Here is a 12675-nt window from a genome sequence, read left to right as displayed (position 1 = left end):
CCTGGTTGCTTTAAGACATGCTGCTGTTCCTGGGGGCTTGAACTTAACATTAAGCCAACTGCTGAGGCAATGTCATTTTGTTCCATCCACACCTCTGCGTGGGTGTATCAGAGCGGATTCCTGCTCTTTATTAACATGCAGAGAGGCCAGAAAAGCTCGCGCTTACAGGTACTGAAATGTCGGTACCCACAAAAGTACCCAACCCTAGACCTACCCCATCTGAGGGTTGTCTCCCCATAAAAACATCATTAAAACTATGCTGTGTGTTGTAAATCATAGAATGATGTAAACTTAAAATAATTGAGTAAGTAGTGAAACAATACAAACATAAACGAGGCAAAGAACTGTTTTAATGGTAGTAGAAACATTTTGAGTCCCCCCTCCTTGCCTCACAGCGGTTTGGCCATTGCCTTCTTTTCCCTTTACATCACCTACACACACTGTGTGTCTGTTGAGGTTTGAAGTCTGTTGGAAAAGTTTGAATCGTTTCAGTAGTTGTGGAACTTCTCTGAAGAAGGTGGCACGGTTAATACAGATGATTCTGAGTCATTTATAAGTTAGTCGTGGCACAGAAATGATGATAACCAACGTAATTTTTCTATCAGTCCACAATGTTAGCGATTATAACGTTACTGTACCTAGCTGGTTTTGGTTGCTTGTACAACATGGATAATTTGGATAACGTGAGTAATGTTAAATCACCCACTTCTACAGTGATTTAAGAAATACTTAAAGCGTAACTCTCGCCAAAATGCAATGTAGGGTGTTTTTGTGAATGGACCCGAGTCAAACTTTCATTTAGAGCATAATTAGGACAGAATTTTTTGTTTTTCAGTCAAATGGCATTTTGAATTGGACTACTAGGGGCTCTACTATGGTAGCACCAAAATTGCTAATTTTTAAACATAAAAAAGGTGTTACGCCACATGACATTTTGCTCATAGTAACACCAGGAACTCTACACAAGAACTCGAGCCTTGAGAACATTGTTTGAGTACACAGAGTTTACTAAATAAATTGTGTTGAATGACTCACTTTAGCTGATGGGGTTTCAGGATGACATCTCGCTAGTGAAAAAGTGTTGATCTCTGAATGCAAACTAACACGTAAATGCACTGAATGTTAGTGAAAAACAATATTGACCTTGTAGTTGAAAAAGAACCTCATGACAATGAGGTTCTTGATTGTCATGATGAATGACATTTCCTCCTATGGAGTCTTTAACAGAGATCTTTTTAGTAAACTCTGTGCACACCAACAATGTTCTCGATGTTCAAGTTCATGTGTAGAGTCCCTGGTGATAATTTTGAGTAAAGTTTAATGTTGTGTCAAGCTTTCTTTGCGATTTGATGCTATCATAGTAGTGCCCCTAACACTCCCATTCAAAAGGCCATTTGACTGAAAAACTGAAATACGGTAAATCTTAAAATGGCGTTTCCATCCTAAGTATGCGTCTGAACAAAACTTTGGACTTGGGTATATTAACAAAAAAGACCTTAGGTTGCATTTAGGCGAGAGTTACGCTTTAATGGAGTTTCAAGTTTTGGTTACAAATAGCTAAATGAATAAATTTTAACTTAACAAAATAACCACAAAAGAAATGGCCTTAACTAAGAGCAAGGGCTTAACTGGAAAAAAAATGATAATCTTGCACAAAATCTATTTTTTTTTTAAAGTCAATTCATGTCATTTACAAAGTTTGCCAATGTTGGCAAAGATACACATCATTACAAAGGAAAGTACTGTTACTGGATTTATAAACTGGATTTGTTTTTTCTAAGAAACTCTCCCCTTCAGAGAAAAAGTTATGATGTGTGGAACTGGGAGCTAGTCGCAGTACGACCGCCCTATTAACAACCAGGCCTACATTCAGCAGCAAAGAGACTTCCTACTTACTACAGGGTTGAAGCACTTAATTGGAAGTCGTTTGGATATAAGGGTCAACTAAATGACATGTAATATAATACAATTACCTGAGATGCACCATAACTTTCTTGCCAAATAACAATATATAAACCTCATGCATGCCCAGATCACCACAAACCCTCATTATAATGAGGACATACACAATATCTCTTTTTTATGCTCTTTAATACCACAGAGCGAAATCATTACAGCACAAAATTTATAATTTAAAATTTATAAATAATAAAAACAATAATTACAGATAAAATAAAAAAAAAACTCATAATCAAGGAAAATTACAAAATTAATTAAAAATATGTCCGTAAGCGACAAACGTCACATTCAAACCTTTTCTCAACAAAATTGGCAATCATTATATGTATACGGTTGTAATATGTATATGTATAACATGTATCAGTGTTTTGATACATACACACAGATACACATATATAGCATGTGTATTACAGTAAATATATACAGTATATATCTACTATACATATATATATACATATACTAACTACTACTAACTGTTGGGTCCTTGTAAATTATGGAGTGTGGTCTATCTGTATAGTGTCTTGAGATAACTCTTGTTATGAATTGATACTATAAATAAAATTGAATTTAATTGAAATTGAATATATACAGTACATACATATATATATGTATATATACAGAGTACTGTGCAAAGGTTTTTTAGGCAGGTATGAAATAATGCTGTAAACTAAAAATGCTTTCAAAAATCAAAGTGTAAATAGTTAATTTTCATCAGTTAATAAAATGCAGTGAATGAACAGAAGATGAATCAATTCAATATTTGGTGTGACCACCCTTTGCCTTCAATACAGCATCAATTCTTCCAGGTACAATTGCACACAGTTTTTGAAGGAACTCGGCTGGTAGGGTGCACCAAACATCTTGGAGAACTAACCACAGATCTTCCGTGGGTGTAGGCTTCCTCAAATCCTTCTGTCTCTTCATGTGAGCATGCCATCACTTCCAAGACTTCTTGGAATTCTTTACACTGAAGATAGTTCTAAAAGACCTTGGCTGTTTGTTTGGGGGTATTGTCCTGCTGCGGAATAAATTTGGGGCCAATCATATGCCTCCATGATGGTATTGCATGATGGATAAGTATCTGCCTGTATTTCTCAGCATTGAGGACACCATTAATCCTGAACAAATCTCCAACTCCATGTGCAGAAATGCAGCCCAAAACTTGCAAGAACATCCATCATGCTTCACGGTTGCCTGCAGACACTAATTATAGTAGAGCTCTCCAGGCCTGTGGCAAACAAACTGCCTTCTGCTATAGCCAAACATTTCAATTTTTGAATCATCAGTTTAGAGCACCTGCTGCCATTTTGCACCCCAGTTCCAATATTTTTTTCATTTTTGAGTTGCTTGGCCTTGTTTCCATGGCGGAGGAATGGCTTTTTGTCTGAAACTCTTCCGTGAAGACCACTCTGGCCAGACTTCTCCAGACAGTATTTGGGTGTACCTGGTCCCACTGCTTTCTGGCAGTTCTGAGCTGATTTCAAAGGGAAATAAATTTGATGTTTTTCATCTGCTGCACAAGTTTCCTTGGTCTACCACTGCGTCTACAATCCTCAATGTTTCCTGACTTTTTGCAAGTTTACCTATAACAATCAATGCTGGTTTGAAGGCAAAGGGTAGTAACACCAATTCTTGATGCGATTTAGATTTTTATTTTGTTCACGCACTTTGCATTTTGCAAATTTAGAAAAATAAACAATCAGTATTTGTAGTTTTGAAAGCATTCTTAGTTTACAGAATTTCCTCACACCTGCAGAAGACTTTTGCACAGTTATGTATAGACATTTGTAGGTTTATATTTTTTTATATAATTTAATGAAGGGCAAAAAATGTATAATTGCTTTACCAAGCACTTACCAATCAATAACTAACTACGAAAAACATTAGTCAACACTCTACAATAGCCATCCAGATAATGTTTATAGATGGTTTAAAAAGTATTTATTAACTATTTAATAAGGTGTTATAGTCATCTGTTGCAACTTCATAATACCCATCCAGACACTGTTCATAGATGGTTTAAAAACCAACTAGTGACCCTTAACAAAGCGTTAGGAATATCTAGTCCATCGATCTATTTAATGTTTATAGATGTTTTGAAAATGGTTTCTTAAAGGCTAACAAATCTTTTTTAATTATTTCTCAAAATCTAATATAGTATATGATGGATATAATGTGTGTCACAATAAACTGTTAATTTACAGCACTGCTAATATTATAATATTAGATATTGTAATTTAATTATTAATGATTTGCTTCTTAACAGTAAAGTGACGGTTTGCCAACAGTTAAATGACAACTAACTAAAGATTAATAAACTATCAATTTACCATCTATTGATGATGGTTATTATAAAGTGTTACCGACTTATAGTGATCATCTAATAAAGGCAGATGAGTATAGAGTTTAATTGCAGATGGCAGGTCACAAAGCAGCCAATCACATACCTATACTCCTCCTCCTGTTCACTCTCCACACACCCAACATGACTATATCATCCGAGAATTTCTGCAGATGGCATATTTCAGTGCCGTGCTTGAAGTCTGCCGTATATCAAACACACTGCACTGCAGTCTCACAAACTGTGTTCTGCCCGTCAGATAGTTGTTTATCCATGAGACCAGTGGAGCCTCCACCTGCAGTGGTCTGAGGTGTGCCAGAACTAGTCTCTCCTTTACCTTCATTATGTGAGAGGTCAGTGCTATGGGCTATGTAGTTGTTTGGTGTCATAGGATTTCTTTTTTTAGGCACTGCCATGAGGCAGGATGTTTTCCATAGTGCTGGGACTCTTTGAAGGTGCAGGTGCAGGTGAAAAGTAGCTGGAACAGTCCACATAGCTGGCTGGCACAGGCCTTGATTACTCAAGAGCCGATGCCATCTGGTCCAGCATCTTTGTTCATTTGTGTCCTTGCTATCCTTAAGACTGTGTTTTAGATCTCTTTATACCCATTTGAGTTCTGTTCGGTCCTCTGACATAAAAGCCCTCTTTTTTTCGTCGAGTAGAGCCTTTAGGTCACTGGTTGTCCACACAGAACCCAATGTACTTAGAGACACAGTCTACTAATCCATCAGTATCTTCACCATGTGGCTCATGCAGGGCAAGCCGGTTTGTGCTTTCTAGTTTTTCTATTTGCCAATGACCTCATTTCCTGTAATGACTATAGGGACACAGGTTTTAAACCTCTTTTTCTTCATCCTCCGTTTAACACCTGCTCCACAGCCTCGCCGCCTTCTCCACCTTAGCTCTTCCGGTAGTGTTGGTAGTTTTTCTCCAACCAGAAGAGTGGTCGCGTGTATACACAATGCCGCCAATGTTATTAGCATGGATTCCAATAATCATTACCGACACAAAATAAAACAATAAAAAATATTCCAACCAATGAAAAAGCATCTTGTCAAAGATGTATGTATCAAAAGTTAAAAGTGACAAAAAACACACTTAAAAACACGCTTAAAACACAATAAAATAACAAGTACCTATAGCTGTTCCGACAGGCAGCCACAGACACAGCACCACCAGAGTATATTATGTCTTCTGCATAGAGACATATTTTGTGGTTAAGGTTTGGATTCCCGTAATGTTATTGTTTTGACATATTGCAGTGGCTGTTGGTCCACAAAAAAGGCATATAAGCTGATGGCTAGCTGATTTCCCCTGCTTCTATTGTTTAACTAGGTTAACCACAACCTGACTTCAGTTCCATACTTGATAAAGCTGACAATATACATTATACATTTTGAAAAGATCAAAACCAACCAAAGTGTTTATACTTTTCCCGGACACCAATTAAGACTAAATTGGACATTTGAACTGGACCAACTGATCTGATTTCTAGAAGTATGATTCGAGCTAGTCTTGATCTAAGTGAATGCTTACATTAAATCTGGCCAGAAGTAGGTTTAATTTCAGACTAAATAATGTTGGCCTCCAGATTGACCTTGGCAATAGAAGAAAATCGATTACCTGGACAATTTCAATGATGATGAAATGGACCACCTAGACCAGACAGAATGGCAGTTATGAAGAGGAGCAATCCACTGAATGATTTTGATGAAATCAACTTTTGTGACCATTTCCGTATGTGCAAAGCAAAAAACGACAAAGCGTGTGCACTACCACTATGCAGTTTTCCACGCTGGAAGGGTGCAGCTCATGAGGATTTTCCAAAACTTTTTGTATGCTCAGTTTGAAGAAGGACAATATAGTGGAATGGTGACAGAGGGTAGGCACAGACCAATGTCTTGTTACTACCTTTCTGCAATCACAACTGAGCAGCATCAGTACAACCAAGCTCATATCTGGCTAGAGGTATAATGGAGTGCATGTTTGGTGTATGGAAGAGTCGTCTCCTGTGTCTCAAACACACTTTGAACCAAGAATATGCTGTACTGTGATAATTTCCACAGCAATGCTTAACAACTACCTCAAACAGCATGGCTGCCTACATCCTCAAATGGCACTTGAGGATGAACCAGATCTTTCCATGGTTGAGGCAGATAATGACTTATGGTATGATATGGACTGATATATGGGCTGGCATGCAAAGAGGCTTTTGCTTTGAGGCTCTTCTCATGCAAATATACCTGAGAGGATTAAAATACTTTTATTTGTTTTAATGAAATTCCATGGCCAGATGCATGAGAAACTGGAGATGCAGATGGAGTAGGCTGACCTTCATCCTGTCTCTGGACCTCCAAGCTCTGGTGATCATCTGAAAAATATTATGTTGCTGTATTAGAGAACACTATTTCTTCAAGAACTGAGTTCATGATATAGTTTGGTAATGGGAGTACAAGATATGACTGACAACATTATATATTTCCTTCAGTCTGAGGATGTAACGTGTTGAATGAATTTGTCCTTCCCACCAAATGAGGTTTGGAATGGTGCCCCATCTGAACGGTCTAAATGATCATCATCAAGGATACCTTCCAGGGGTTGATGGCTATCAATGATCGCAGTCAACAGTCTTCTTGGTCTATGATCTCTGGTCTTTCTGGGGGTCCACCACCAGTCTTGAAACACGTTCTACTAGTAACAGCCTTTGTCTTGTTTAAGTAAATTTTCAAAGGATCTTAGAAAAAAGGACCATTTAAAAATATGAATAATTCTGTTTGATACTGTTTGTTACACCTTTGGATCACATTTAAGCAACCTTTCAGAGTGACTGATATGTAAAAGTAGGCGGACAATTAACGTAGTCTCTAAATTGTCCTTTTTGCTTACTTTTACATTTGAGTTAAATTCATTAAAAATGATGAATGATTATTTTTCTTGTTTACATGCTGTTTGTTCTTAATAATTGGGTGGCTTGAAATAACTTGCTTCAAGAGGGTTTTTTCAAAATCTCTGGAAATCTTTGAACATTTTCTTTTACCATTGTCCATTGGTAGGTTGGGAGATTTACCCCAGTTCCACACAATTCTAATGTCTCTTAAGGGTCCATCCCTGGTTTTTGAAGCATCATCAGGTCAGCACCAAGTGCACATCATTACTCTAATCAGGCTTCACAAAGAATAGCTGGTTAGTTCTTATTAACCTAAGTCTGCAACTCCCTAGTCTAAAACTAATTAATCTCACATTAACCAGTGTGTCAGAAAGCTATTTTTAAAGACTGAATGTATTTAAGTGGAATTCGCCTAGTTTTATTTTGAACTCTGTCCGGGAAACCGCCCCTGACTACCTTACTTTGTGGCTCTCTCATGTGTTACTGTCATTAGAATGTCTGATGGCCAATGACATCATGAGGTTTGAAATTTAAGGTGTAAAATATGAAAGACTTACAAACACTTACTAATGTACTTACTTTGTGTTTAATTTTGTGTTAGGAAATAAAAAAAGAGTGAGCCGCAAACATTCCCATGGACACTACAGAGGAGTCACCTTGTCCCTGCAGAACATTGCAGCGCTTCCTGCATTCCTCTTCCTGCCTCTTTGCCCAGCCTCCTCTTTACTACTACTTCCTCTTTATATCTGCGTCACTACATCCTCACTACTACACCTGCAGAGTCTGCTGACTGGTTCAACTGATCCTGGCTTTGCTACGTTGACGTGGGACTGAAACCACACTGACCTCTGGAGGTTTGACATAAAATCATCAGTCATGTTCACACTACTTCTGTACTGTATATTGCAGTCTTACTCTCCACCCCCCGTTGATCACCTGAGCGGTAAACCAGGAAATTAGGACTGCGGCAAGTGTAGTGTCCTTCAAATGCTCACCTTCAACTTTAGACCGTCTCTGCCTGGTATACATTCTTTGCACACCATAAGATTCTGACAGATAGATTACAATGAGAATCAGTTCACCTGTCAAATGTGTGCATGTTTATGTGAGGCTTAGCAAAGACACATTCCCAACTCACAGTAAAACACAATACAAAGCAGAGGTCTGCTGTGGGACAGTGTGAAAAGACAAAGGAAAAAAACACGAGGGGAATTCATTCTTTTCACAATTCTCCACAGTTTCTCATCATACCGACACGTCTTATCGGGCTGTTAGTCTAAATCTTTTTTACCAGCATGAAATCATGTTATCAGTAGCAACAAAACATTTCCACGTACAGGATGGAACATACGCACACGCACACACACACAGAAAGAGAGAGAGTATCAGATTGCAGGAGGCTGTGTCCTCCAGATGTCTTCGGTGATGGAAAAGTACCGTCATACCCAGTGGAGCCTCACATCCTTTTGGGAGAGGGGATTGAATGATTAGCTCGTCTTAACTTTCATTTGCTCTCTTCTCTCCTGTTCTTATGTCCTGCCGCTGTTCTTTGAAAACTGCTGACTAGGACACTTTTTCAGCTCCTGCTGCACGAGCAGAGAATTAGTTCAATGCTTACTTACTATAGAACATGTACATGATGTATTGTGATGAACTCATGACACGCTTACAATTTTTAATGACTTTTCATATCTCAAAGAGTACAGCTTTGTTAACCGCCTGTCAGCGTTCAAAGATGGTGTACTGCCACAGAGAGTGTTTCTTGAGAGTACATTAAACCACCGGTCGGACAGGGGACAGAGGTTTGGACACGTTGCCGGGTCTTATCAGGGTAAAAGAGTAAAGTATGCAAAGTGTGGCAGAGATTTGCAAGGCAGAGGCTCTTACAATTGATATGTATCCAAGAGACATTGTAAAACCCCCGCCTAGATTTAGCAATCCCAGGTTATGTGCAATATGTGTGAGATTAGATTGGTCTGATAGATCAGGTGGGCGTTGTGCAACATTTGTTAATATTGGGTTGCACATTGCCTATTTCACGTAGCTCTATTTTGAAACAAAAACTAGGCTGGGTCGGTAAAAACAGACGTCATGACTTCACAGCTGGGCGAGAAGATAAAATATCTCAAACCAAACTCAAAAAGTAATCTGTGTACTATTCGTTCATTTGTTTTTCAAAATAAATATAAAAATTAAATCAAAATGTATTTAAATAGCACTTTACAGCAACCAGCAGGTATCCAAAGTGCTTAACATCAGAGACCAAAAGTAATGACTTGTTTTACCAATTTCCGAATTTGTGCTTAAAGGAAGCAAAAAAAAACAAATACAGAGCGTTTTTTCCAATTTTGACATTTCTTTAACTGATAAAAAAGTAAAAAAGTAGTATATCACTTTCTAATACCTACCGGAAGTGATATCTTCTTGAACCGTGTCTACGACCCTATCAGGTATAAATATACATTTTGTCATGCACAACAGAACTTGCAAGTATTAAATCCCCCTTCCACTACCATGGATAGTAGATCCCAGCTCATAAAATGATAGACTTTCAGTTCAAGGCTGTAACGTTACTTTTATATTAACGTTACATCTACATTGCCATGGTCTGATCCCAGCAAACTTTCCATTGCTGCCGTTGACAATCACTTTGGGTTATTTGAAATAAAAGCAAAAACAGTGTCACAACACCCAGGATTTGTAAGTATAGCCATTCCCCTTGATATCATATAATCTAATTTAAAGAAAACCGAATGACATATATGAACACATTATACGAGCAGTGTTAGAACTGATACAAACCAATCCACTACTATTACCACTGCTACAGTACATACCAGTGCTGAGCATTTGAGCAACTAAATGATAATATAGCGTATAAGATAGATGTAGTGTATAAAAGAAGTGACCAGTATTACTGAGTGTAACCATACGGTTGGTTTATGCCTTCCCCAAAAAAATATTGTATTAAGACGTGGGTTAATAGGAAAGAAATTTATTTTTAGAAATAAGTAAGTTTGATTATACAACAATGAACAGAGTGTAATTTAACAAACGTTATTTTTATTTTAGACAAAGTGCAGAATTTTAAGATTAATCCATCAGGAAGTTGTTTAGGGAAGGAGCAGGTTGGAACGCCGTTGGTTTGCTTGTGTCACTCCCCTACCCCTCCTACCAGGTCCTATGGCCACTTGGCCAGTGCGAGTCCAAACAGCTAGACCGATTTGGGGGGAGAGTAGTTAGTAGAACTGTTCAGAAGTGGACTATTCCTATAACAACAATCCTGTAACTACCTGGTTGGAAACCGGCTATAGAATTGCCGGTTGGGGAGAGTTCTAGCCTGACCAAGCTCCTCTCTTTACCCTGTCTCTCTTAGTTATGCTTTAATAAAGCTTATAGTTAGGGCATAGAATTGAATATTGTTAGGGAGTGGGGAGTCGCAGCGTCCGCCTAACCCGGCACACCTGCTTCTCGTCATAGTTGTCAGATTTATCTATTATAAAATCAATAATATAATAAAACTAGAGGGAGGCTGGGCGATACAGCCCGATCCGGTTGGGGAGAGTTCTAGCCTGACCAGGCTCCTCTCTTTACCCTGTCTCTCCTAGTTATGCTGTAACAGTTTTAGACAGCTGGGGACTTCCTTCGACACACTGAGCATCTCTCTCCTCTATCTTTCTATCTTCCCATTTATGTGCATCCATGTCCCAGAAATGCATGTTACTAACCTAGCTCTGTGGAGTCATTCCCCGGAGTCCTTATGTTCTTTTTCCCCCAGCATGTTCCCTCGGATCGGGGAGGCTCCAAAATCATGGTTGCAGCTGTTGCCATGTTCCCGCTACACGTTCTGCGGTGCCCTGCTACATCCTGCTACTCTCTGCGGTGCCCAGCTACGTCCTGCTGTGCCTTGTAATGTAGCACAGTGCCCTGCTATGCCATGAACTACTACAAAGAACTACTACAAACAAACTACTATTTTTTTGTGACTGTTATGGCCACTCTTCTTCTCTCTAACCCCAACCGGCCCGTCAGACGCCACCTACCAAGAGCCTGGGTCTGTCCAAGGTTTCTTCCCAAAAGGGAGTTTTTCCTCGCCACTGTCGCACTGTTTCTTGCTCTGGAAGAAACTACTAGAACTGTTGGGTCCTTGTAAATTCTGGAGTGTGGTCTAGACCTACTCTATCTTTAAAGTGTCTCGAGATAACTCTTGTTATAAATTAACATATAAGTTTACTAAAATGCCAGCTGTGGGGACATGTTCTAGAGAGTGCCTTTGTGCCTCTAAACAGACACAAAATGCACTTAAAATTTCTGTGAAACATGAACCGCACCCTTCCGTTACAACAAGATGTGTTTTGTTAACGACTACTCGTTAAGACGACTAGAGCTAGCCTTCTGTAACGCTATTACCGTGCAAGCCACAGGCATCATTTGGACTGTTTCCATGTAGTTACATACATAGTCACTGATATGGCCACAACAGTGCTCAATCCCCTATTTTGGATTTTTTGTCACAAAGGCATGACCCTTCCTACCACACAGACCTCAACTGCCAAGCCTCCTACACACCAACACCAGCACATAGAGATTTCTCAAATGTGTAGACACGAGGATGCTTGCTGTAGGCTACCATTCCTGTGAAAAAGGAACCTATGTCCCGTATGCTGGTTCCCTGGTGGAGTAAAGAATGTGATGAAGCTGTAAGGAGTAGACAAACTGCATAAAGAAGATTAAGAAAGTATCCAATTTTGGTTAATGCACAAGGGGGCAAAGATGTATAGTTGGAGGAAGTTTTGTGGTACGCTAGGCCCTGAGACTTCAGTTAGGCATTTGTGGTCAGCTCTATGTAAAATTTCAGGGGTGTATAAAAGAAGATTGATACCAGTGTTACAACAGGGTGAGGTGGTAGCAGCTTCCAATAAGGAAAAAGCAGATATGTGTGTTGACAGTTTTCAAGCAGTGCCTAGATCAGAGAATATCAGAGTTTAAAGGCGTAGGAAGAGAACTGAGTTGATGTAAGTTAATCAGTGGAGCTGAAAAAGAGTTTAGAAAATGATAATCCTATTAATCTCTTTTTTACTACAAGAGTTGAAGGATGCAATTATGTCGGGGGCAAATACTACCCCAGGGAAGAGATAGGCTGTCTTCTGAGTTAATTAAACATCTGGATGACATTGTACATGATGAAATCTTAGCTTAGTTTTATTAAAGTGTGGGCAGAAGGTTATTTACCAAAGGAATGGAAACATGCAGTTGTGGTCCCTATCTGGAAGCCAGGCAGAGAGGATAGTTCACATCACATCCCTTTTTGATAAAGCTTATAGTTAGGGCATAGAATCGAATATTGTTAGGGAGTAGTAGGTAGTCAAATAGTTTTCAGATTTATCTATCATATAATCAAGAATATAAAAACACTAAAGGGAGACTTGGCATACAGCCCGATCCGGTTGGGGAGAGTTCTGGCCCGACCGGGCTGGAGCTCTCTTTA

This window comes from Etheostoma cragini, chromosome 24 (genome assembly GCF_013103735.1).
Source record: "Etheostoma cragini isolate CJK2018 chromosome 24, CSU_Ecrag_1.0, whole genome shotgun sequence".
In the NCBI taxonomy this organism is placed as follows: domain Eukaryota; kingdom Metazoa; phylum Chordata; class Actinopteri; order Perciformes; family Percidae; genus Etheostoma; species Etheostoma cragini.
The sequence above is the reverse complement of the archived record's forward strand: the minus strand, read 5'-3'. Positions refer to the sequence as shown.